The 24,293-nt window shown below is 42.4% G+C and overlaps 1 protein-coding gene across 1 annotated transcript in view; it reads left to right on the top strand.

The window, feature by feature from the left end:
- The first annotated feature begins 4,042 nt into the window (after window positions 1-4,042).
- Window positions 4,043-24,293, top strand: part of RHOC (ras homolog family member C) — a 29,370-nt gene continuing 9,119 nt past the window's right edge. The window contains exon 1 of the mRNA XM_048498073.1: window positions 4,043-4,174. The gene's annotated coding sequence lies outside the window, so the exon portion shown is untranslated. The remainder of the gene's footprint in view (window positions 4,175-24,293) is intronic.

The raw sequence follows: 24,293 nt of genomic DNA, 5'->3' as shown, positions 1-24,293 counted from the left end.
TTACCTTCAACACATGTGTAATTGTTTTCCATTTTTATATCAATGACATTTGGAAATATTGAACTGCTGCTGGAGATATAGCATATTGTTCTGATATAATTGGAACTAACGCCTCATGCATTTCTTTCTTGTGGATCCCTTCCTAAAAAACAACCTTTCAATGGAATCTTTGACTAACCCTCAGTTCTCACATACCCCAAAGAAGCAACGAAACCTGATCCTTTAGCTTAGATTAATTTGTGTTTCCATCATTTTCTACATGTCTCCACTCTGCTTGTTTACCACTAACCGCACATTCAAAACTATTTGGGCCTGTCATCTTTACTTATCACTCTAAGTGGCAAATACATTGATTGAATTGTGGTCGCTGTAATGTGCTTGCTGATTATCACAGATGAAAGCCTCGCCATGTTTATAAAGTCATCAGTAGTATATTGTCAGAAGAGCCAATCCCACTTTTGTACAAATCTATATTACTGGGGGGCTGGTGCAGAAAGGTGAGCAGCCCAAGTTCATGACTCCTTCTCCTTTCCTTTCTATGGAACACCGATTTAAAAAAAAAGAAGAGGAGAAATGGTTCTGAGATCTGACTGGGTTAAAGTCAGAGGCCTGAGTGGGCTTTCTTTCTTGCCAGCATCCCAGGAGTTCAACCCCATAGTTGGAAGGAGGATAAGCTTAATCCCTGTGTGAAAAAGAATAAGCCTTTCAACCAGTATTACAGTGCAATCCTAGGCAGACTCACATCATCCTTCACTTGAATGGATTTAGAAGAATGTAATTGTACATAGAACTAAGCTGTTAGTACATCAGTGACGGGGCTTGTTTCAGGCCATGTGAGTGTGCATGATTACCTTAATTCTCTCTTTATTATTCACCCTCTTGTATTGTCCCTTCATATCTTAAGTGCATTTAAGCGTAGCAATTTATTCCAGAATTTCTGCTGGATTTTTTCCAGGTCTTATTTGGTGTTAAATCTATTTTTTCCCCAGCTATAAAACTAACACTGGTTGCAAGAAAAATTAGAAGGGCACTTAGAGAAATTAATTTGGTCTTTCTAAAGTTTCTTCAGCACACACAACGTTTCCATGTGCTTTTATTCTTTGTGAAAGACCCAGGAGAAAGTGTGAGAAGGAAGAAACCAATAGAGAGTAGTGTCAGTGGCTTGGATCCCCCAGAGGATTTCCACAGAGTGAAGGATTTTAACCTGTAGAATGTGACTTTCTCATTACACCTATCTTACTGTGGACCCAAATCCCAATTTAATTAATTTGTTCATTTAATTTTTACCCTGACCTCCTCCACCAAACCAGGCTCAGGGCAGCTAACAATATACATATAAAAACAAGCTTTAGAAACATAAAACTAAACTAACATCTACTATGTAGTGATGGCACCTTGAATAATTGTTCGCCTTAAAAAGAATATTCTAGCAAGGTGGTGGTGAACCAGAGAGTGACAATAGGGGCCAACAACCAAAAATGATTTCATTCCTCCAGAGTGATGGAGACAGGACAAAGGAAACCACAAAGGGGAAAGGGAAGAAATGGGAAAAAGAAGAAATGGCTTTCTCTCTGTGGGGCAAATATCAACCCAAGAATTAGGGCCATCTGCAGCAGAGAAAAAACTAGGGAAAGGTATTGCAGCACTCTCTTTGGCACAAATTCAAATAAGCTGCTTAGCTGCTTTTTACACTTTCCCGCATCACATCTATCAGTCCATGGCCAGATGAAACAAAAAGCAAGTTATCCTCAGAGAAAGCAACATGGGCTGATTCCGCACATGCAGAATAATGCACTTTCAAACTGCTTTCAGTGCTCTTTGAAGCTGTGCGGAATGGCAAAATTCACTTGCAAACAGTTGTGAAAGTGGTTTGAAAACACATTATTTTGCGTGTGCAGAAAGGGCCATGGAGAGCCAGATGGTATAGTAGGAGTGTCAAACTAGCATCTTGGAGACCTAGATGTGGCATGGAAGCTTGCTGGGTAACTTTGGCCAGTCACATGCTCTCAACCAAACCTACCTTACAGGGTTGTTGTGAGAATAAGGGAGGGAAATTATGTAAACCTCTTTGGGTCCTCACTGGAGAGAGATGGTGGTAAATATGAAATAAACAAACATAGGAGTTGAGTCAGACATACTTCTAATATAGCTAGCAAATTGAGCCATCTGATTATAGCTCACTCTTTCTTTAGGATTGAGAGCAGAATTAAAGAAATCCTGGATAGCCCCAAAGAGTCACAATGTTGTTGTGGTTAAGAGCAGTGGACTGGAAGAACAGGGTTTGATTCCCCACTCCTCCACATGAAGGGTGCTAGGTGGTCTTGGGTCAGTCTCAGTTCCTACTCAAAGTCGTCTAAAACAGACATATTAATCCCTCCCCTTCTTTAGTCTTTCAATTAATCAAGCAATCACTGATAACTCTTCACTCCCTGGAGATAAATGCTTTGGTAAAAGACAGGCTTCTATGAGTATACATCCAAATATGCAGAGCTGAAGTCCTTATTTGACCTTATGCTTCCCACACAAAGTTAAGTAACACAAACTCCCACACTTTCTACACAGGAAATGTTGAATCTTCAAAGTTTCCTCAAATGGTACAGGGTTTATATAGAGCAGGGGTAGGGAACCTTTAAAACTCAAAGAGCCATTTGGACCCGTTTTCCACGGGAAAAGAAAACACTTGGAGCCGCAAATAATTTTTGACATTTAAAATAAAGATAACACTGTATATATTGGGGTTTTTTACCTTTTACTCCACTCATTCTGAGAAGCACATGGATGCGTCCAGGCCCCTGCTGCCTGCAGGAGGAGGACCAAGGATAGAACCAGCACTCGACATTTTGCGCCTCGGGCTCCAATGGGAGGCGGGTGCAGAGGGGAAGCCAGGCAATTGGTGCGCCCGCCCTGCTGCCTGCAGAGGCAAGCAAGGATAAGCCAGCGGCCTTCGGCCCTTACCGGCCGGGCCGGAAATGCGCCCGCCCCGCTCCAAAGGGGCGGGCGAAGGGAAGCCGAGGGCGAATTGGTGTTCCGCCGCCCTGCTGCCTGCAGGAGGTGGGCAAGGATGAAAGCCAGCTGCTCGGCCTTGTCGGTCGCTGGGGAAAGCACCCACCCCACTTTCGAGCGAGGGTGAAGGCGAGAGGAAGCAGCGCCAGCCTCACCAACCGCCAGGAAAGCACCCGCCCGCTTTCGAACAGGGCGGGCGGTGAAGGGGAAGCTCAGCGGTTAGCGGCCCAGCCGGCCCGCGCAGGCGAAATGGGAAAGCGCTTGCCTTGCTGCCTTGCCAGGAGGCGGGAGGCAAGGATGGGGCTGGCAGCTCGGCTCGTGGAGCCGCAGTGCAAGGGCAGAAGAGCCGCATGCGGCTCTCGAGCCGCAGGTTCCCTACCCCTGATATAGAGGAAATGAAATAATCTGTCCAGACTAGTACTTTCCACATACCAGTTCTCAGCTGAGGGCTTGATTTTCTACCAGGGAGTTGGAGTGGCTCAAGCTTTTAACTTTTAGTTTCTGAAATCAACACACAGGGCTTTGTTTTTGTTTTAATGCTACAACTGCTCATTTTTAACTGCTTCGGCTCTTCATCCCTTGTACTCTGCGCCCAGAGTTGACTCTACGGTCGTTTTCAGTCCTTGCCTGAAAACACAGGGAAGCAAAGAGAACAACAACACCTTTAGGGACATCCAGAGTGCCTACCTATTTCATTCGCTGGCAACAAATCAGAGGAGGAAAGAGGGCGCGACCTCCAAAAACCGAGTCATCGTGAATTACTACTGAACTTTGCATGGTCGAAACTAAATCACCCATCTTTCGCAACGGTGCTGTCTGAGGCTGAAGTGAGTTGGAAACGCTTTCCGAGACTTTAGAAAACGACCAGCCAGTGATGAAAAATGTATTTGGTTTGGAGAAGCACGGCGCTTCACGTGTTCAAAAGCTGACTTCTGGACCTCAAGATCGGCCCCGAGGCTCTGTCCGCATCCATGGCCGGGGAACCCTCCCAGCCGGTTCCTATTGCACAGCGCTGACCCGCCCACGGCGCTCTCGTACCGCATCGAGCTCCTCCCTGGCGCTGCCAATCCCAAGCACCGAGTACGGCCCCACCTTTTGGTCCTTTGAGCCACTTATCCGGGACAGAGCAGCGGGGGCGCGCGCGTCGCAGGGGTCAGGCTCCCCGCTGAAGGTACTGGGGTCGCCTGTGCTTGGTCGCCCTCCTCGGGGGAGCCGTTCGACCATGACTGGAGTGTCCTTTTGCGTCCAGTCCAGTGAAACAGCTGGGTTTGGGTTGGCGCTGAAGGGGTGAAGGGGGGGGGGGTTTGCTGGAAGAGAAAGAGGGTTGTGTTGGGGTCAGCCCGATGGGGCCAAGTAAGGATGGGGAGGAAAACTGTCGCCGAAGAGAAGTGTGGTGGGATGTGGTTGTTGCAATCAGTAGGGCGAGTCCTTTTAGCCCGCTTACTATACCGTGCTATTTCAGTACATGGCTACTCAGAAGCAACTCTGCCTGTGTTCAGTAGGATTTACTTCTTTGAGTGAATGGAATTGTTGTTATAGCGGGACATGGGAGCAAGTTGCGCTGAGTTCTGTAGAGACTTACGCTTTACTTGCGTTTGTAAGGAGTGCTGCCCTGTGCCCTCCCATAATGTCTTTGTTCCTTGGGGTGGTTACAGAAGTGAGAAGGAAAGAACTTTCTCCCATTGATTGAATGCACAATGAAAATGAAATTGGGTGTGGGAAGTATATTAATGTATACCACACAGATATTCTATCATGCTATACAGCAGGGAGCCTGGGTCCATATATTGTGTATTCTGTCATGGAAGAGATTGAGCTGCACAACAGAAGTTATAACTTTAGTAGAAAGTTTCCAAGAATGGAAGGTGTGTTTACTGTACTTTTAACTTTTTGTTTAGTGAGGCAGCTGATAATATAAAATCAGTTTTAAAAAACCTATATCAATTAAAATACCCATGTCCAGCCCTTCGTGGTGACTCAAGGAAGCTTATATGTGGTGATTAAAAGCATCACAACTTAGAAACTAACAAAATAAAACCAAGTATCTTTCTCCCCCCACCCTCGCTTTTCAAACCCCATTAAAAGCCTATGCAAACAAATGAAATTGCAGCACCTCTGAAAACCCATGAAATTATAATTAAATTCCTGTAGAAATTTTTAATTGCTTATTAATGGTGAGTCTCAGGGGAGAAATAGTGTTCCACAGTGTAATAGGCCACCACAAAAGAGGCACTGCTTCTAGCATCTGGTGTGAGGTAGGGATAAGTAGATAAGTGCTTTATGCAAGGCAAGTTTCTGTGTGACCCTCTTTATTACCTCTGTATTAATTCCTCTTTTAGTGAACCAGGTCTAGTAAGGAGCTGACTTGCCAAAGACATGAGGTGCAAGAGGACAAAATTTATTGGCAGACTGTGAATGGGGATGTTGAGGTGTGACCCATGACACTCTTGCTGCTTAAAGGACTCCTTCAGATACCTGGAGAAACACAATGTCTTTTTCCTTCAATGGAGGCTTTATGGGATGTTCTTTATCCCAGTGCTTCAGCCACCCATCTCCATACTTTAAGTATTTGTTAAGGGGACAGGATACCATTCGTAAGGACTATTGGCAATCTTAGTCCCTGGAGTTGTCTCCACTCTGATTTTGAGAACTTTATCCCTAATTCTGGAAGAAAGGAGTCCTGCCTTTCATTCATTAGTGAATCAGTTTAATTTGTACATTCTCTTAGGAATTTCCTTCGTTATTTCCATGTAGTTTAGGAACTGAACTTCCTGACTGTATCATTAATAAAGGGTTCTCTTGGTTTTTTAGTTTCTTTTGAGAAGGTTTCAGAAATGTGATGAATTTTCCACATCACTAGTGAGTAAAGCTGGATAAGAACTCTGACTAGAAAATGAGATGAATGATATGGTAGCAAAGAACGGCAGCTAGCTGAGAGCATAATTCTCAGTCTCTGCTTTTCTTGCGTGCTTTAGTGTGCTGCCTATTGGGAACTTCATGCCTTTTTGTGTTGAGGTAACGCTTTCCTGGCTTGTCATGTGAAGTGAACAGTGATTCTCTGTGACCTTTGAAAAATAAGCGATCTCTACTTGTTTAGCTCACTATTAAACATTTATAAGGGTGGGGAGGAGGTTGTGCTCACTGTTGAATAGCTTAGGAACAAGGAAGCATTCCAAAACCATGACTGAGCATTGCTTTCTCTAAGCAGCTTCTGGAATTTGGCAGCCAAGTCTATTCACTGCAAACCAGGCCCTCTAATTCTTGCTCCAGTTTAGAGGACCCCAGTGAAAATGGCAGCAGCATTGTTGTATTTGTTCAAAGTGATCTTTGTGACTGGCAGATGTTTTGTGTGCTCTGTGGAACTTGGGGATATCTATTGGTTAATGGATAAAAGGTGTCCTTGCACTTCTGAGTAAAGGGCTTTTAAAGGAGAAAAATTCAATTAAAGAGGTAGCTAGCTAAAGCTTTTTTCCTTTTAAATTAATTGAAAATTCTTTGGTTTTCAAATAGTTTTAGACAAGTGTAATTTGAGCCTGTTTTCTTGCACAACCCACCAGGAGGTTCTCCTGCACAAGCCTTATCTAAATAGATTTGAGCTGAATTAATATATTCCTGTGTTAATTCTTCTTCAGTTCAGCAAAGCTGGTAACTCATACTTGGAAACATCACACAGACTTTGAACTGCTGTTGCCTTAAGAGGCAGCATCCTTTACCAAGAAGTGATCAAAATCAATGGTGTCCAAATATACTCAGTAACTGTCTGTTTGTTATAGAGAAATGTAATGCTATGCAGTGCAAGGAATGTTTTAGACAAATACAGACTGACGCAAGGCAGAAGCAGTAAAGCACTCCCTAGAAATTCTTCCCTATACTAACACTGATTCTAACATATTTTTGGTTATGACAGTTGCCTATTTGGAAGTTTGTTTTGCTTTAAATAGAACATTTAAGTTGATAGTCTAGTGGATCTTTTTCAGTTTTAGAACTTAACTGTATGTGTAAATGATCTCTTAGCCAAAAACTGGATTAGGGCCGCAAAGGAATAAAACTGTGTATCTAGTCTGGATTTTTTTAATAGAGTAGGCTGTTGTCCAGAACAGCTCGTGCTTCCTGAATGCTAGAAGACTTTAAAAATTACTACTTTAAGGCTGTAGTTTATCACAGTAGTAGATATTCCTTCAATCTGTACACATTCTTTCCTTTCACTTCCCAATTCGTTTTTAAGGAGATGCCTGTAGTTATTGCCAGTTAGAAAGTGATAGCTGTCAAGAGAGTATCCATCATAGAGGATTCTTTCAGTTTTAGTTAGCTGTAGCTTCTGCCAGGTGCAGAGTGCATTTTTTCTGATGCTGTTAATCTCCAAGGCTGAGTCCCCAGCTAGTGCTAATTAGATCATTTGATGCAGCTGAGAACTTCTAGTTGGGAAAGAGGCAATTAGCTCCATCAGGAAGATTCACAAGGGCCTTCCCTTGTAGAAAAGCAAGACCTGTTGAGGAAGAGTCATCATGGCTTTTGCAGAGGCAAGTCCTGCCTTACAAACTTACTAGAGTTCTTTGAGGGTGTAAACAGGCATGTGGATAAGGGGGACCCAGTGGACATTGTCTACTTGGATTTCCAAAAGACTTTTGACAAAGTTCCTCACCAGAGACTATTGAGAAACCTCAGCAATGAAGGAATAAGAGGGGAAGTCCTCCTATGGATTAAAAGCTGGTTGAGAAACAGGAAGCAAAGGGTGGATGTAAATGGGAAGTCCTTACAATGGAGAGATGTAGGGAGTAGTGTCCCCCAAGGATCTGTTTTGGGATCAGTGCTCTTTAACCTATTCATAAATGACCTGGAAGTAGGGGTGGGCAGTATGGTGGCCAAGTTTGTGGATGATACCAAATTATGTAGGGTGGTGAGAACCACAAAGGATTGTGAAGAGCTCCAAGTGGACCTTTATAAATTAGGTGAGTGAGCTAAGAAATGGCAAATGCAGTTTAATGTCGCAAAATGTAAAGTGATGCACATAGGGGCAAAAAGCAATGTTGTTCCAAGCCAGTACAAACAAAGATAAAGACTACCAAACCAAATGCAACTTACACATATGGTTCCCTCAAATTAGAACCTGGTACAAGGTTTCACTTGCCCCTTAGCCATCCCATCACTGATGATGCTGTTGAAGCAAATGTTCCACAAATGGGGCCTCTCTGTTCTGAGTTCAAATCCATGACAGATGCTCTAAAACCCTTCTCTTAACCTTCCTGGACATCTGACCAATATAATAAAAAACACTTTTGGACTGTTGCTCTCTGCTTTATATTTTTTCAGGGGGTAGTCTTTGTGCCTAAAGCAATTGACTTTTAAGGCTGTGAGCAGTCTCGGTCCTACATACCTACAGGACTGCCTCTCGCCATTTTTGCCTCTCTAGACCTGTCCATTCTTCAAGGGGAGGGGGATTTACTGGTGGTTCCTGGTCCAAGACATGTTCGGCTGGCCACCACTAGGGCCAGGGCTTTTTCTGCCCTGGCCCCCCTACTGGTGGAATGAGCTCCCAGCTGAGACTAGAGCCCTGTGGGACATCTGTGAGTTCCGCAGGGCCTGCAAGACTGAGCTCTTCTGCCAGGCTTTTATATTGTGCCAGCCGGCCTGACTGGAACATCGCTGCCTCCCATGGGTGTCTGGTTAGGGTTTTATCACCATCTGTCTTTTTATTGTTATTGTGAATGTTTTTAAATAATACCATTATATCAGTATTGGTTTTACACTGAATGATTATTGTGTGGTTTTATTGATGTTTGCCACCCTGAGCCCTGTTGGGAAGGGCGGGATATAAATTGAAAAATAAATAAATAAATCCCCTTAAGTAATTCAGCAATTTGGCTGTGAGCCACACGGTGTAATTTTATTAGTGTTTGTCTTCATGTTACAGTGATCTTCAATTGTTTCTTACTATGGTTGATTCCTTTCCAGGCTCACTCCTCACTAAATAAATGAATAAATAAATAAATACTTGAGGCAGATTTAAAACTTAAACTGATTAAAGATTTATTAACAGATAGAGGAGATGGAACATCTTGGCCAGGAAGAGCAGAGTGACCTGCTGGTGTTCATTTTGGAGGGCTTTTCTCAAAGCCACAGCTTTTAAAACAGTGTATTTTAACAGGGGTTATCTCTTTTTCTCCTTGTAAGGCTGCTGAATCTGGAAGGTGGGGCTTAACAGGGGTTAACAGAGTTCTTCTCTTGTTCCTCTTTGTCCTGAGAGGTGGGGCTTTTGTCCTGAGAGGTGGGGCTTTAGTTCAGTCTCTGGATCCAGCAGAGAGGAGTAGCAGCAGAAGAGACTTGGCCAGGAAGAGCAGAAGAGTGACCTGCCTGGTGTTCCATTTTGGAGGAGGCTTTTCTCAAAGCCACGGCAGTAGCATATTTTAATTTAATTTTTTTGTTTTAAATTAATAAGGACATATTTGACGAAGTGAAAAACCGTGCAGATAGCTCAGAGGCAGTGACTAAAAGCTTAATATTTAAATATCTAAAAGGAAATCAGATATGAAGGCAGAAAGCCAGCAGGGGATGGGGAGAAACTTTCCAGTGTTTTTGCACTGAGTGTCTCACATGTATGACTGTATCTGCCTCTCTAGGACAGAAGTCATTGGGTGTGCCCTCTCTGCAATGAGCTCCCTGGCACTCAAAGGAGCGTTAATGCGTTCTCTTGCTTGAAGCCAAGGTGGCAGACCTGGAGAGAGAAGCTAAGAAAGAGAGGCAGAGAGGGGTGACAGGCAGAGACTTTCAGGGACCTAACAGCCCGGGGTCCCACTCCCAAGGTGACATCTCTTCAGATGTCTGGATGGAGAATGAGCCTTAGGGATGGAGGTGCCAGTCTGAGGTGGGGAAGATGCTTTCCCTTAGATGGGATCCCTTCCTTAACTGGTGATCAGCTATCCTCTACGCACTGAGAGGATACCCCTCCTCGAGGAGAGTGAGGGCTCCTTGTAGTGGGTGATTCGATCATTAGAAATGTAGAGAGTTGGGTTTGTGAGAGGCGTGATGACCGCATGGTGACTTGCCTGCCTGGTGCGAAGGTTGCGGATGTCGCAGCTTGCCCGTCTAGAAGTAGGCTTTTAGAACATTGTGGTGCTGCTAGGTGGAGTCAGCAGTTGTAGTCCCACATTGGCACCAACGACATTTGGGAAATGTGGCAGAGCCGGGAGGTTCTGGAAGCTAAATTTGGAGGCTGCTAGGAAACAGGTTGAAGTCAGGACCTCCAAGGTGGCATTCTCAGAAATGCTACCTGTTCCACCTTGCGCCAGAGCAGGAAGCTATAGGCAAGCGGAGATACAGGAGTCTCAATGAGTGGATGAGAGAAGGTGGTGTAAGGCAGAGGGTTTTCAGATTTGTCAGGAACTGGGAACCTTTTTGGGACAAAGGTAGGCCTGTACAAAGCAGCGGGGAATGGCTTCATCTTAACCAAAAGAGGAACCAGGCTGCTGGCTCTCAACGATTAAAAAGGTGGCAGAACAGCTTTTTAAACTGATCACTGAGGGGAAAGCCGACCAGGAGCTGAGAGGTGACTTGATTCGGAATACAGTATCTATGGGGATGCATGTGTACAGAAAGAGGGAGGTTTTTCTAAATCAACCACATATAAGCTTCTGAGGAACATATGCTCCAATGTGTGCATGTGACAAGGGGATAGTGTCTACAAAAAAGACTTGAGGTGGTAAAAGCACATACATCCCAAGGTTAAGGACAGAGACAGGGGTATACAAGGTGTCTCTATGCTAATAGAGTAGAAGCATTCGACCTAAAATGGGGAGCTAGAGTACCAGAGTTTTGAGAGGGAGGACTTTTGATATAGTGGGCACTACAGAGGGAACATGGTGGAATGAGGGAGAACCAGTGGGATGCTGTTATCCCAGGCTACAGGAGGCTCTATAGGAAGGATAGGACAGAGCGCATTGGGGAGTGAGGTTGCCTTTTACACATCAAAGAGAGCATGAGTATCACATAAAATAGACAATGCAAGGGGAGCTACGGTTCCCCTACAGGGGAATCACTGTGGATATCAATACACCAGGTGTGAAGGACAGTTTAATATTAGAAAGGAATATATTAGGTCCCCCTGACCAAGAGAGGATTCTGAGATGGAAAAAAAAAGAAATTAGAGAGGCCAACAAAAACAAAATATGTGAAGTGGTAATGGGTGATTTTAACTATCCCCATATAGCGCTGGAAAAATGCATGTTCAGGTCATAGTAGTAAGGAGAGAGCATTCTATGCTATGCTAAATGACTGTAACTTAGAGCAGATGGTTGTGCGGAACCAACCAGGGGAGAGGTGATCCTAAGATCTAATTCATATGTGGGATGTGGGACCTGGTGCAGGGAAGTCAGTGTTGTTGAGCCGATTAGGGAACAGCGACCACAATGCTGTCAGATTCAATGATATCTCAGCATGTCTGAACAAGTGGCAACTACTAATGTAGTTACACATTTGCCTTCAGAAAAGGCAATTTCTCAAAGATGAGGAGGATAGTGCTTTAAGGAAGCTGAAAAGGAAAATCAAGAGAGGCAAAACTGTCCAGGATGCTTGGAGGTTATTTAAAAACACAGTAGTAATAAAAGCTCAGCTAGAATGTGTTCCACAGGTTAGAAAAAGGCAGCACCCAGTCCAAAAGAAAGCCACCATGGTTAACAAGAGAGGTTGAGGAAATTACCAGAAAAAAGAAAATGTCTTTTAGAAAATGGAAGTCCAGTTTGGCTGATGAAGAATATGAGAGGGAACTAAATGGTGGCAAAAGAGAAGCAAGTTAGCTGTAAGGGGAGGCAAAAAAGGATTATGAGGAACGCATGGCCTTGCCCAACATCAAGACCAGCAACAAACAGCCCAGTTCTTCAGAAGTACATCAACAAAGCAGAAGAGAAGCCATGCAAAGAAGCAGTGAGCCCCGTTAGATGACAAAGGAACAAAGGGTGTGCTAAAAGATGGCAGGGAGATTGCAGAGAAGCTGAATGAATTCTTTGCATCTGTCTTCACCCAAGAGGAGGTGAGGAACATTCCTGCACCTGAACCAAGCTATGTAGGAGGCGGAGAATCCGAGGAACTAGCGAAGATAGTGGTAGACAAGGAAGAAGGATTCTGGCAGCCATTGATAAACTAAATATTTACAAATCCCCTGGCCCAGATTGCATTCACCCAAGAGTGCTTAAAGAGCTCAAGCATGAAATTGCTGATCTTCTCACTTTTATATGCAACTTATCCCTGAAGAAATCAGGCTCCATCCCTGAAGACTGGAAGATGGCCAATCTCACACCCATCCTTCAAGAAGGATCTAGGGGGGACCCGGGAAGTGACAGGCCAGTCAGTTTGACATCTGTTCCTGAGTAAAATTAGTAGAATCTATGTATATCATTAAGAATAAAATTATTTATTAAACATGTAGAAAAGCAAGACCTGCTGAGAAAGTGTCAGCATGGCTTTTGCAGAAGACAAATCACACTGTCTTACACACACTTACTAGAGTTCTTTGAGGGTGTAATTATGTATGTGGACAGGGGTGAACCGGTGGACATTGTCTACTTGGATTTCCAAAAGGCTTTTGACAAAGTTCCTCACCAGAGACTGTTGAGAAAACTCAGCTTAATGAAGGAATAAGAGGGGAAGTCCTCCTATGGATTAAAAACTGGTTGAGAAACAGAGGAAACAACGAGTGGAGTGTAAATGGAAAGTTCTCACTGTGGAGAGATGTAGGGAGTGGTGTCCCCCAAGGATCCGTTTTGGGACCAGTGCTCTTTAACCTATTCATAAATGACCTGGAAATGCAGGAGTGGAGTGGCGTGGTATTACTTAGGATTTGCAGATGATACCAAATTGTATGTAGGGTGAGTTGAGAACCACAAAGGATTGCGAAGAGCTTGTCAATGGGACCTTGATAAATTAGGTGAGTGGGCTCAGAAATGGCAGAAATACAGTTCAATGTAGCAAAATGTAAAAAAGTGATGATGATTACATAGGGGCAAAAAATCCAAACTTCATACACACGCTACAGGGGTCAGTGCTATCAGTCACAGACCAGGAAAGAGGAAAGGGATTTAAGCATCTTAGTTGATAGTTCCATGGGAATGTCAACTCAATGCATGGCAGCTGTGAAAAGGCAAACTCTATGCTGGGGATCATTAGAAAAGGAATTGATAATAAAACTGCAAAGATTGTCATGCCCTTATATAGAAAGCAGTGAATGCGACCGCGCAGGAGTACTGTGTCGAAGTTCTGGTCGCATACGCATCTCAAAAAGGATATTGAGGAGATAGAAAAAGAGAAGGGTGCAGAGAGGGTGCCAACAAAACAAGGATGATTGAGGGACTGGAGCACCTTCCCTATGAGGAGAGGCTGCAGCGTTTGGGACTCTTTAGTTTGGAGAGGAGGCGGCTGAGGGGGGGATATGATTGAAGTCTATAAAATTATGCATGGGATAGAAAATGTTGACAGAGAGAAATTTTTCTCTCTTTCTCACAATACTAGAACCAGGGGGCATACACATTGAAAATGCTGGGGGGAAGAATTAGGACTAATAAAAGGAAACCCTTCTTCATAGCGTGTGATTGGTGTTTGGAATATGCTGCCACAGGAGAATTGGTGATGGCCACTAACCTGGATAGCTTTAAAAAGGGGCTTGGACAGATTTATGGAGGAGAAGAGTCGATTTATGGCTACCAATCTTGATCCTCTTTGATCTGAGATTGCAAATGCCTTAGCAGACCAGGTGATCGGGAGCAACAGCCGCAGAAGGCCATTGCGTTCACATCCTACTTGTGAGCTCCCAAAGGCACCTGGTGGGCCACTGCGAGTAGCAGAGAGCTGGACTAGATGGACTTTGGTCTGATCCAGCTGGCTTGTTCTTATGTTCTTATGTAAGGGTGGATTAATATCTTGGAGATAGATTTGGATGAGGCAGATAAGGCAGGAGGCAGGATAAATATATCACAACACAAAATGTTGGCACAGTGGCTCAGAGTTTTGTTTCTCAGCCCAGCATGTAATAAGATTGTACAGTTGCAGTTCAGCTTAGATGTCATACTTTCTTAGATGTTTCACAGATTGTACAGTTTTTTTAACTTTGCAGATGGTACTGGCTTTTTTCATTTTTAAAAGTTTATTTATTCATAAGAAAAAAGATTGGTTACACTCCTCTCCATAAATATGTATCACAATACACTGACTGACTCATCAAAAGAACTCAAAAACCACCAAACCTACAATGTTGAAATTTGGCACACCGGTTCATTATGTGGTTTAGGTGCTCACTAAGAAAGGATATGCTGCATGAACATTTTAAGCGTGACAGTTACACACTACCAGCTTCATGTCTTTTACCAAGATGCGCTAAATGCATTCTAACACCGCCCTCCACAACACACGCGAACCTATCCCTTCTGCTGAAACTTCTATAGGGAGAAGAGGAATTAAACAGAAAGTGCTTTATACACTGCATTATAAAAAGACAACTGCAGGAAGCTGTTGCAAAATATGCGAAAACAAACCCATCAGTCCACAGACAGGCTGTGAGAAAATATGCTGCATGTCACCCCAAAGTTCACAAACAGGCTGCAAAGAAGTATGCTGAATGTCACCCCAACATTAACATTTTTATCCTGCCCATTCTCCTGTGTTACTCAGAGTGCTGTCCATTGTTTCCTCATCCTCTGTCTTATCTTTGCAACAACCTTGTGAGATACATTAGGTTGAGAGAATGAGTGACTTACTCAAGGTCACCCAGAAGATTTTATGGCAGAGTAGAGATTTACGTATGGATCCTAGTCTTGATGTTCTCGTCACTACCTCACTTTAGGCTCCCAAATGAGTGATGTAGAATTTCTGGAGCTCCCCTAAATTGGTGAAAAATGATGTCAGGTCTCAGATGACTCTCCAAGGTTTTATGGTCTTAGTGGGTTTTATGTAATCCCTGGAATTTTTAATGCCATATATTCTTATTGCATTACTGAAAACAAGGAATGTGTAGTTATAAATTTTGTGAAGTGCCATAATTTGTTAATTAAAAGATTAGCAAGTTTGACTTATATTTTTGTACTGATATTATGGTAAAGTTATCTAAAAGATGGGTGTGAGCTGGTTGGCTGGGAGGGGGGGGGGGATTTCAGTGCTTATCCTAGGTGCTGTTTTCCATAGATATGCCACTGCATGTTCTGTAGGACTTGAGAAAGTATTTAGAGAGTTAGCTTTGTGATCTCTGCGCATCCTGTCAATGCTAAACTATGTTCTGTTTAATTTTAGAGATCTTTCTAATTTTCTTTAATAAAGCTCTATTTGCTTTTTAAAACAGCATGTGTATACTGATCGTACCCGGAGGCGCTTGGTTGTGTAACCGACAGCGGCTGGTCTGCTGCCACAGTGACTGAATTGGCTAGGAACTTGGGCTGTGTTAGTTTTCACTAAGGCTCATTCTGCACATGCAGAATAATGCACTTTCAAACTGCTTTCAGTACTCTTTGAAACTGTGTGGGATAGCAAAATCCACTTGCAAACAGTTGTGAAAGTGGTTTGAAAATGCATTATTTTGCATGTGCGGAAGGGGCCTAAGTTATTACAGTTGTCAATCTAGGGTATCTATACATTTGTGAAGTTCTGAACAAATCTGAAGATAAAAGTGACTGCTTCTAGATAGGCCTGTTGCACAGCTATACAGCAAGTAGGTCTTTGTTTTGAGAAGCTGGCAGCATAATGTGCAGGGTACAAGTACCATCAGTAACATGGTTGTGCAGCCAAGATGAATGAATATAGGCACTGTGTTTGCTGAAAGAGATTATTCCAAAATCTGATGGGAGTGTAATTCTAGGAAAGAGAATCTGTATTGGTGTTGGGGGTTTACTACTTGGGTTTTTTTCAGGGTGGTTGGGGGGGGGGGGCTGCGGTTGCTACATGCTTCTGAGTTCTGAAAGGCAAAGCAGAATTTGCTCACTCAAGCAATTTGACTGGTTTGGCAGCTCTGAAAAATTACTTTTTCTCTTCAGCTTTGCCATGACACTCAACAGCAAGGGTTTTGAAGTCAGCCATGAGGTTAATGTGACTTATAAACATGCAGGTTACATTAAGTTGCCCATTTTCTGATTCAAGCTTTATGTACAAAGAAAAAGCTGCATGTTAAATGAAAAGCTGGGGGGAGGGGCTTCTCCCACGACCCTGAGACGGTGGGGGGGGGGGGGATCAGTAGAAATGAATGTAGCCTTGTATATGAGGACTAGCATTTTTAACAAAAATACCCTAAAATTTATTTTCTTCTTGAAAAGTTTTAAAATCATGTATCTGCCATATAAAACAACACTCAAATCTGGCTAAATAATTCCAAAACAACATGCTGCATTGTAACTGCTAAAGTGCCATGAGAAATAAACATACTTAAGTGTTTGCTCACAGTGGAAGGGGCCTCCTGCCTCTCTACATGAGTTGCTGATCTGGCCTTGCCTCTTGTTAGTCTTTTCTGGGGACAGATTCAATGCTTATGCATTAGGTGAAATGAGACTGATCATCTTCATGCAGCAGAATACTCACAGTCACAGTTAAAGAGGCAGCCTTATAAGTGGCAAATTAGATATTATAATGGTACAAATCATGTTTCTGAGAATAGGTGTCTGGTTTTGCACGGAAGGGGATACTTTAAAAGAACACAATAGGGGCCTGAGCCTTTCTCTCGCTTGCTTCTTCCCCATTCCCTCCACTCTTCCTGGTCCACCTCACCCTGCTCGCTTTCTCAAAACACTTGACGAACATCAAGGAAGGTGTTGGCGAGCACTGTGGTGCCTGTGGGCACCATGTTGAGGACTCCTGTTGTATAATAACCTGATCAAGTTGTTTATTTACTCCATTGACAATTTGATGTTCTCAGTGGACCTGATGCAGATGAAAACTGAAAACAATGCAGCAAGAACATAAAATACAAACACTCCATGAAGTTAGAGAATGTTGCACTCAAAACATGGTATAATACAGACAGCAAAGCAGGATTTGCTAGATTGGAGAACAATGAAGTGAAAACTTTTTACACTATTATAACTTACTATAAAGCCAATTACAAAATTGACAATGCAATAAACCTGATATCATCCATACAATGAAGACTGTCTTAGATTCCATATGAAGGATTATTAATAGAGGTTTGCAATTAAAGAGTAAGAGGAGTCTGACCATGTGGAAGGTGGGCATATATGTCACAGAGCATTCTACTTAAGCATAGTTTGTTCTCCATTTAACAGCATGGATTTAGATTTGCTAAAGATCAGACTGTAGCAAGCACTGATCAGTGCAAAAGTTGTGGAAGAGATGGACTTCACTCTTTCTTGTCTGTTGCTTTTTGCTTATTTGAACCAGTTTATAAAGTTCTGATTGTATCTGAAACTCTACAATATTGTCCAATATCTTTCTTTTCCCCTCATTTACAGTGCTCAATGCATTATGTTTTTACTGCCTGCAGCAGTTTGTCTCAATTTAGCTGTCCCTGCTGAGCCACAGTTCACTTCAACATTGCACTCTGATACGTGGTCTGAAATGTTTACTTTTGCTGGCCATCTTCCTGTGTATTTTGTATCAGGCCTCTGACCTAAACAGATTCCTTGTTTGTTACTCTTTCCTTTATGCTTTCAGCTTCCCTGTTTTAATTTTTCACTTTTGGATGCTGCTTCTTCAACTTGTGTTCCTTGTGCAATATTGCTGTTTCAGAATTCTACCCGTTTTTAAGGGGAATGTGTTTCTGTCACCTTCCTAACAGATTCACAAAATAACTTTTACAGTGTTCTCCCTACCATAGTTCACCTGTCCGTGGCAACCACAGTAATAGAGCCAGCATAGTGTACTGGTTTAGAGTGGTAAACTATAATCTAGAGAACCAGGTTTGATTCCCCAGTCCTCCACATGAGTGATGGAATCTTATCTGGTGAACTGAATTTGTTTCCCCACTTCAACCCCAAATCTGCAGGAATTTCTTAACCTAACTCAAGCTGGCACTTGTAGACTGGGTCTGTAACAGAAAAGAAAGCCTGTTGTTAGGTACAAACAATCTTAGGAGGGCACAAGTAGAAGACTTTCTGGAAATTGTAGCAGGAATGGTGTGTTTGAAAGCAAACAGACATTAAAATCTAAGAACGTTCAGAAATTAAAAGATCAGTCTGAGCATCTGCTTTAGAGCCCAGACTTTGTTAGATTTTATTGGGCCCTGGAAGGTTGCAGAGTATCCTTCCCTTAAGCATCTTAGAATTTACTAAATGTGCTAAAGTAAACATGCTATGAAAAGCACCAGTGCTGATTTGCATGGTTCCAGATTCCTCATGTCCTCCCCAGACTTTTTCTCAGGGCCTCCCATTTGGTCACTTGGCGCAAAAATTTCAGGTTCATTTCTGTGTTTTTTGTATTTTTAGTGTTTTTTTACTTTTTGGCTGGCAGGGGGCGCAGTTGTTAGGATAGCAGCACCAAAATTTCAGGGTATCATCAGGTGACACTCCTGATGATACCAGCCAAGTTTGGTGAGGTTTGGTTCAGGGGGTCCAAAGCTATGGACCCCCAAAGGGAGCTAATAGTAGATGGGGCTACCCTTTTGAGGATCCATAACTTTGGACCCCCTGAACCAAACTTCACTAAACCTGGGTGGTAGCATCAGGAGAGTCCTTTGAAGATAGCCTAAAATTTTGGTACTGTTAGTGTAAACCCTGACAGGCACCCTCAAATTTTCCCCAGGTTCTCTCTTTAAATCCACCCCCATTGAAAGTATTGTTGAAGGCTTTCATGACCAGATTCAACTGGTTGTTGTGGGTTTTACAGGCTGTGTGGCCGTGGTATGGTAGATCTTGTTCCTAACGTTTTGCCTGCATCTGTGGCTGGCATCTTCTGGGGTGTATCACAGAAAGAAGTCTGTTATAAGAGAAGTCTGGACACAGTTTATAACAGACCTCTCTGTGAGAGCCCGAAAACCCACAACAATCAACATTGAAAGTGTTGCTGGTTGGGGGGGGGGATCTACCCTAAAACAGCATCACTTTCATTGTTGTTTAAACTTGGAAGCCCTGGGTGTGCAGATTTGTGAGTTGGGGCATGTTCTATAATGCGATGGTGACTTTGAGATGACTTGGTGCAAAAAAATCATTCTTTTGTTGTGGGGGGTGGTGGCTGCCTGTTAGAAATGTGGGTCCAAGGACCCTCAAAATAATCTGGACAAAGTTGGTGAAGCAGATAAAAAAGCTTTTATTGGTTTACGGTCTTGCAAGATCGGGTGTCCACCCAGTAGTAGGCACACCCTTCCTTTGTTCTACAACAGTTTATATTACTTTTTCAGGACCACCCAATCCCTCCCTCACTTCTCCATTGGCTAGGAGATGAGGGCCATAGCCTATTACAATTCATCTAGTCCAGGGGTAGGGAACCTGCGGCTCTCCAGATGTTCAGGAACTACAATTCCCATCAGCCCCTACCAGCATGGCCAATTGGCCATGCTGTCAGAGGCTGATGGGAATTGTAGTTCCTGAACATCTGGAGAGCCGCAGGTTCCCTACCCCTGACTAGTCATACTATGTCATATACCAGGTGGTATCTCCTCCAATTAATACATCTCTATATGGTCATTTCCTGTAATTAATATTTGGTTCTTCTTAACTGTCAACCCTTCGGTAGTGCCTTCATGATATATATCCATGCCGTGTCTTCATGATATATATCTTCATGATATATATCCTTCCTCTGGATTCCCCCTGGATGCACCTGCCACGTCTTTGGGTCCCTTATCTTACTGTGAAGATTTTACCCCTTCATCCAAAGGCCTTCTATCTTGGCACAGGATCTTAGCCTCCTATAAGCGGGTACTTCTTTGCACAAGAATCTAAGTTTTCTTGACCCACTCCCCTGCTTTGAAGACACTATCCCAAGCTTGCTAGGGGCCCTCTTATCAGCAGGTGTCTGTTTGGCACAAGAACTCATGTTCCCTTATTATTTATGACTATTGAAACCAAGCTTCAGAAGCATCTTAGAAAAAGACTTTAGCTAGAGGCTTTAAGAAGCTTCTGAATGGAGTTTCTGTTTAATAGCACCTACTGATTAGGATCTAGAGAAGCAAGCTGTTTTAGCTATTTTACACTTTAAACTGAGAGAATAACATTTATAGCAGGATTCATTACACATGAAGCATTAGGATACATATATTGAACATGAGTGGTTAACATATTCTTTTAGAACATTGTTAGCTACAATATAAAAGCATTCAAATATGCAAACATAATTATAAACTGCTACATCACCACATCACCTATTATCCCCCTCTAACCACTTGGGCCTTTCTTCTTCTGCTAGCTCATTATTTTAAAGCAGGTGTGCTTTTAATTGGGATATGATAAGAAATACACAAGTCAAATGGAATATACTAAGCATCATACTCCCATTTCTCTTTGGATTCCATCCAACTTAACAGGCTTTCAACCTCATTATATTCAAGTGTAGATACTATACATGAACTTTATATTCAGGGTTCACCTGCCAAATCTTGTGATTCCTATTGAAGGGGTACATACATTCAACTTGTGACTTCTAAATCCCATATTTGTGCACTAAAATATGTTTATGTGTGTAGATAACTTAATATAGTCTTACACCTTATGAAAACACCTAAAGATACCTTCTTTTATAACTTATAAGGCAATCATTGTCCCGTGTATACTTATGTTTATAAAAGTAACACCTCTTTGGTATATGTAAAAGCAACATTTTTACCTCTCACACTGCCCATAGGGGGTGGGGCTGAAAACTCAGATTATGACCAGGCTCCATTTTCCCTAGCTACGCCTCTGGGAGAAAGCCATATATATTTTGCTGGAAGTGTGTGTGTGTGTGTGGGGGTGATTTGTGAGAGATGATGCTGACATTTGTTTGGTAAATGTTTTGCTGGGGGTGATTTGTGAGAGATTTACATGCTTAATACCCACTTGCACCGGCTTGGAGCTGTTTCTCAGGCTAACAACCTGCCTCATAGGGTTGGTGTGAGGAAAAAAATAGGAAAGAGAGTTGGTGGGGAGAGAGCCATGTATGTTTTGCTGGGGGTGGGAGGTGTTTTGTGAGCTGGTGCAAAAAATCATTGTTTGGCCGTGGTGAGGGAGGGTGGCCACCGATACCAAGGGGGGTGGGGTGCGCCAAACTCTGGTTTTGTCCCGGGCTCCAGTTTGCCTAGATACACCTCTGCTATGTATAAGTGCTCTGACTAAAAGATACTGTAAAAGCTTACTAGCACACTCAAACTAAAATACTTTTAGAAGTGTCTGCAGCACAAGGAAAGGCAAGGAAGGGATCAGGTCCTCTTAGCCTTTCATCTGCCTTGAGGTAAAAATTATATTCTCTATATATGGAAATGAATAAATATGATTGCCAACAAAGAATTTCCTTAAATATTGTGGGGAAATCTGACAGCTTTCTCACTGTAAATTTAATCTTCAGTGACTATGAGGGTTAAATCCAGACCTTCATAGATCGCCTCTATGGCCTTGCCCAAATGTATTCAGGAAAAAATCTTGAAAGAATGGCAAAGTAAAAACAAATTATTTGGAGTAACAAAAAACCAAGAATAAGATTGCTACTTAATAGGAGGTCTAGCCATCCCTAATATTAAATTATATTATCCAGCTGCAGGAGTCAGGACTTGTATGGATTTCTTTGATTAAAAAATCCTGATCAAATAATCATAACATTAGAAATACTTGGCTTGAAAGCAGAAATACATACATAAATGGAGGGAAACCCCACACCAGAAGAAATATTTGATTGGAAAATACTTTCATGTACCAAGAAGGGGACTTTTCAGAATGTGGACTGAAACATGTCTTAGTCCCCCAATTTAACCCTTAAAATCCTTCATGAAACCATATTATGACAGAGACATGATAAAGAATAATGATAATATAATTTATAATGAAAGTATCAATTTGCAGGGAAAAATTAAGTCATAAAAGTGATAAAATTAAGTGATTAAAAGGTGAAGGAAAAATACAATGGTAGACTTACTTTCAGTTAATGTCAAGACTTAAAAGAGAATTGAGATCTGAGGGAGGAAGATAGATAAGTTTGAAAAAAACTCACAAAACAATGTCTGCTTCGAAAGATATATAAGATCTTGATTAAATATGATACTGAAATGCAACAAATAAAAAATGGTACAGTGAAATGAATGCAAAACCTTTAAGTGATATCATTCCAACAATGGGAGTTGTTATGGATTACAAATATTAAATTTGCTATCTGCCAGACATTGAGAGAAAACTGGTATAAAATGCTTTATAGATGGTATGTGTCACCAAAAGAGATTAAGAAGATGAGTAAAAACTTTAATGGCCTTTGTTGGAAATGTCAAGAAGTTGGATCATTCTTTCATATGTGGTGGAATTGTAAGAAAGTTAAAAAGTATTGGTTAGACATTTATACTAAAATGCAAAAAATACTATTTGTTGCAAAGACAATTTCTTAAGTATCCTTCCTGAGAATTTTCCAAATAAACTGAAAGAGTTATGCTTGTATGCTAACAACAGAGTAATAATGGCAACCAGTTGGAAAACTGAAAGATGTCCAAATACAGAAATTTGGGAGTAAAAAGTTAGAGAGTATGCTACAAATTAAGTAAACAAATAGACAATACAGTGGTGAAGGCTGGAATATTCCTCCCAGGTGCCTACCAACACACATCCCTAGGATGCAACAGGAAAATTTCTTGGGGGTCGGGGCGGGAGGGGTGAGAATGTCATGCCTCAGCCCAGAGAACATCTGAAAGGAGGCATTATGACCCTCAAAAATACGTCTGTGACCCTAAATGGAACCAGGCAATGTCTTGGAGTGGCCTACTCAATTTCACTTAGGATCCTTCACTGGACCCACATATCTATTTGAGTTGTGCACCCCTGAACTAAAGGATCTCTGTTAACAGGTGTTGGGGGGAATTTTTTTTTGTCTTACATCATTGAGTGACAGAGTAGACAATATTGATCTCTAGTGATCAATGCTGTATTAAAATTGCTCATGCAACTTTAAATGGGTGAGTAGGTTGTCCTCTGATTTGCATTTTAAAAATCCATTCTTGGAAGTGGTTCTTAATGTTTAGTTTTATGGGGGCTGACAGATTCCGTGCGGGTTAGTATGTAGCTAAACCAAGTAGTGTGGCAAAAGTTTTTGTGGACTCATCACATCTGCTGAAGTGGGTTTTGATCTGTTAGAAACTATTCCACAAGTGTATTATACTTTTCAGCTGTTATAGTACTCTATTTTGGCTGATCCATTTTTAACTAGATTTATCTACATAGGTGAATGCTTGAAAGCTGCAACTCTGTGGACATACTGTTTGTATGAACTGGAGTAAACAAAAAACTCCTCTTAAAATTGTTTTCTAATTTGTAATAAGTTAATAGTGAAATTGTAATTGTGGTAATAGTTCTTAGGTGATTTTTATGAGTCTTGTGTTCAGAGGTATAGGGAGGGGAAATGGCGCCTGGGAAAAAACCTGCTCCTGGGCCCCCATGAGGCCCCTGCCACCACTTTCCAGGCAGCGGCAGTCCTGAGCAGCCAGGCAGGGGTGGGGTCTGGTGGGACCGAGGTGCACCCGGTGGCGGTCCTGCCAGGCTGCTCGTTCAGCCTGTGGAGGCTCCACTGGCTGAATGAACAGCTGGGCAGAGCTGGGTCCATGGGGAAAGGAGGAGAGGTGGGGGTGATTTTCTGCCCCCATATGACATGAATGGCGGCCACCTGGGGCATTTGTGGAAGCTCCACCTCTGCTTGTGTTGCTTTCCCACCCTGAAAACTTCAGGTATTGGGTAGGATATACACATATGTACATTTCAGAAATTGTTCATCTAGTTTTCTGCATGGACAGATGTTTAAAATGTGTTATGGTTGTTCTGCAAAAAAACTGGTTTGAGGAATTTTGCAAGTCAGACAAAGGGTGCAGTACAGTTTCTAGCTATATTCTGGCACTTCATTTGTACATTAATTGCTTTTGAACTGAGTTTTTTAGGCATAGCATTTGTTAAATGCAGCAACAAAACAAAAGTGAAAAATCTTTGCATGTGCCTTTCTGTCTTTAGAGTGCAGTCTGGCAGTTCTGCTCGCAGTCTACACCAGCTCCAGTTCAAATAGTGACTTTGTGGCACAAAGCCTTTTCTTTTATCTGTAAGGAACATGCTGTTAGATGAGGTCTGGTGCAGTTTCCTGGGCTAAGAATGTGTTTAGACACACATCCCTTGGAATTCCTCTCTGACCTTTGTCTAAAACCTTGTTGTCTGCTGACTTGGTAT

Source organism: Sphaerodactylus townsendi, linkage group LG05 (genome assembly GCF_021028975.2).
Source record: "Sphaerodactylus townsendi isolate TG3544 linkage group LG05, MPM_Stown_v2.3, whole genome shotgun sequence".
Classification (NCBI taxonomy): Eukaryota; Metazoa; Chordata; class Lepidosauria; order Squamata; family Sphaerodactylidae; genus Sphaerodactylus; species Sphaerodactylus townsendi.
The sequence above is the reverse complement of the archived record's forward strand: the minus strand, read 5'-3'. Positions and strand labels throughout refer to the sequence as shown.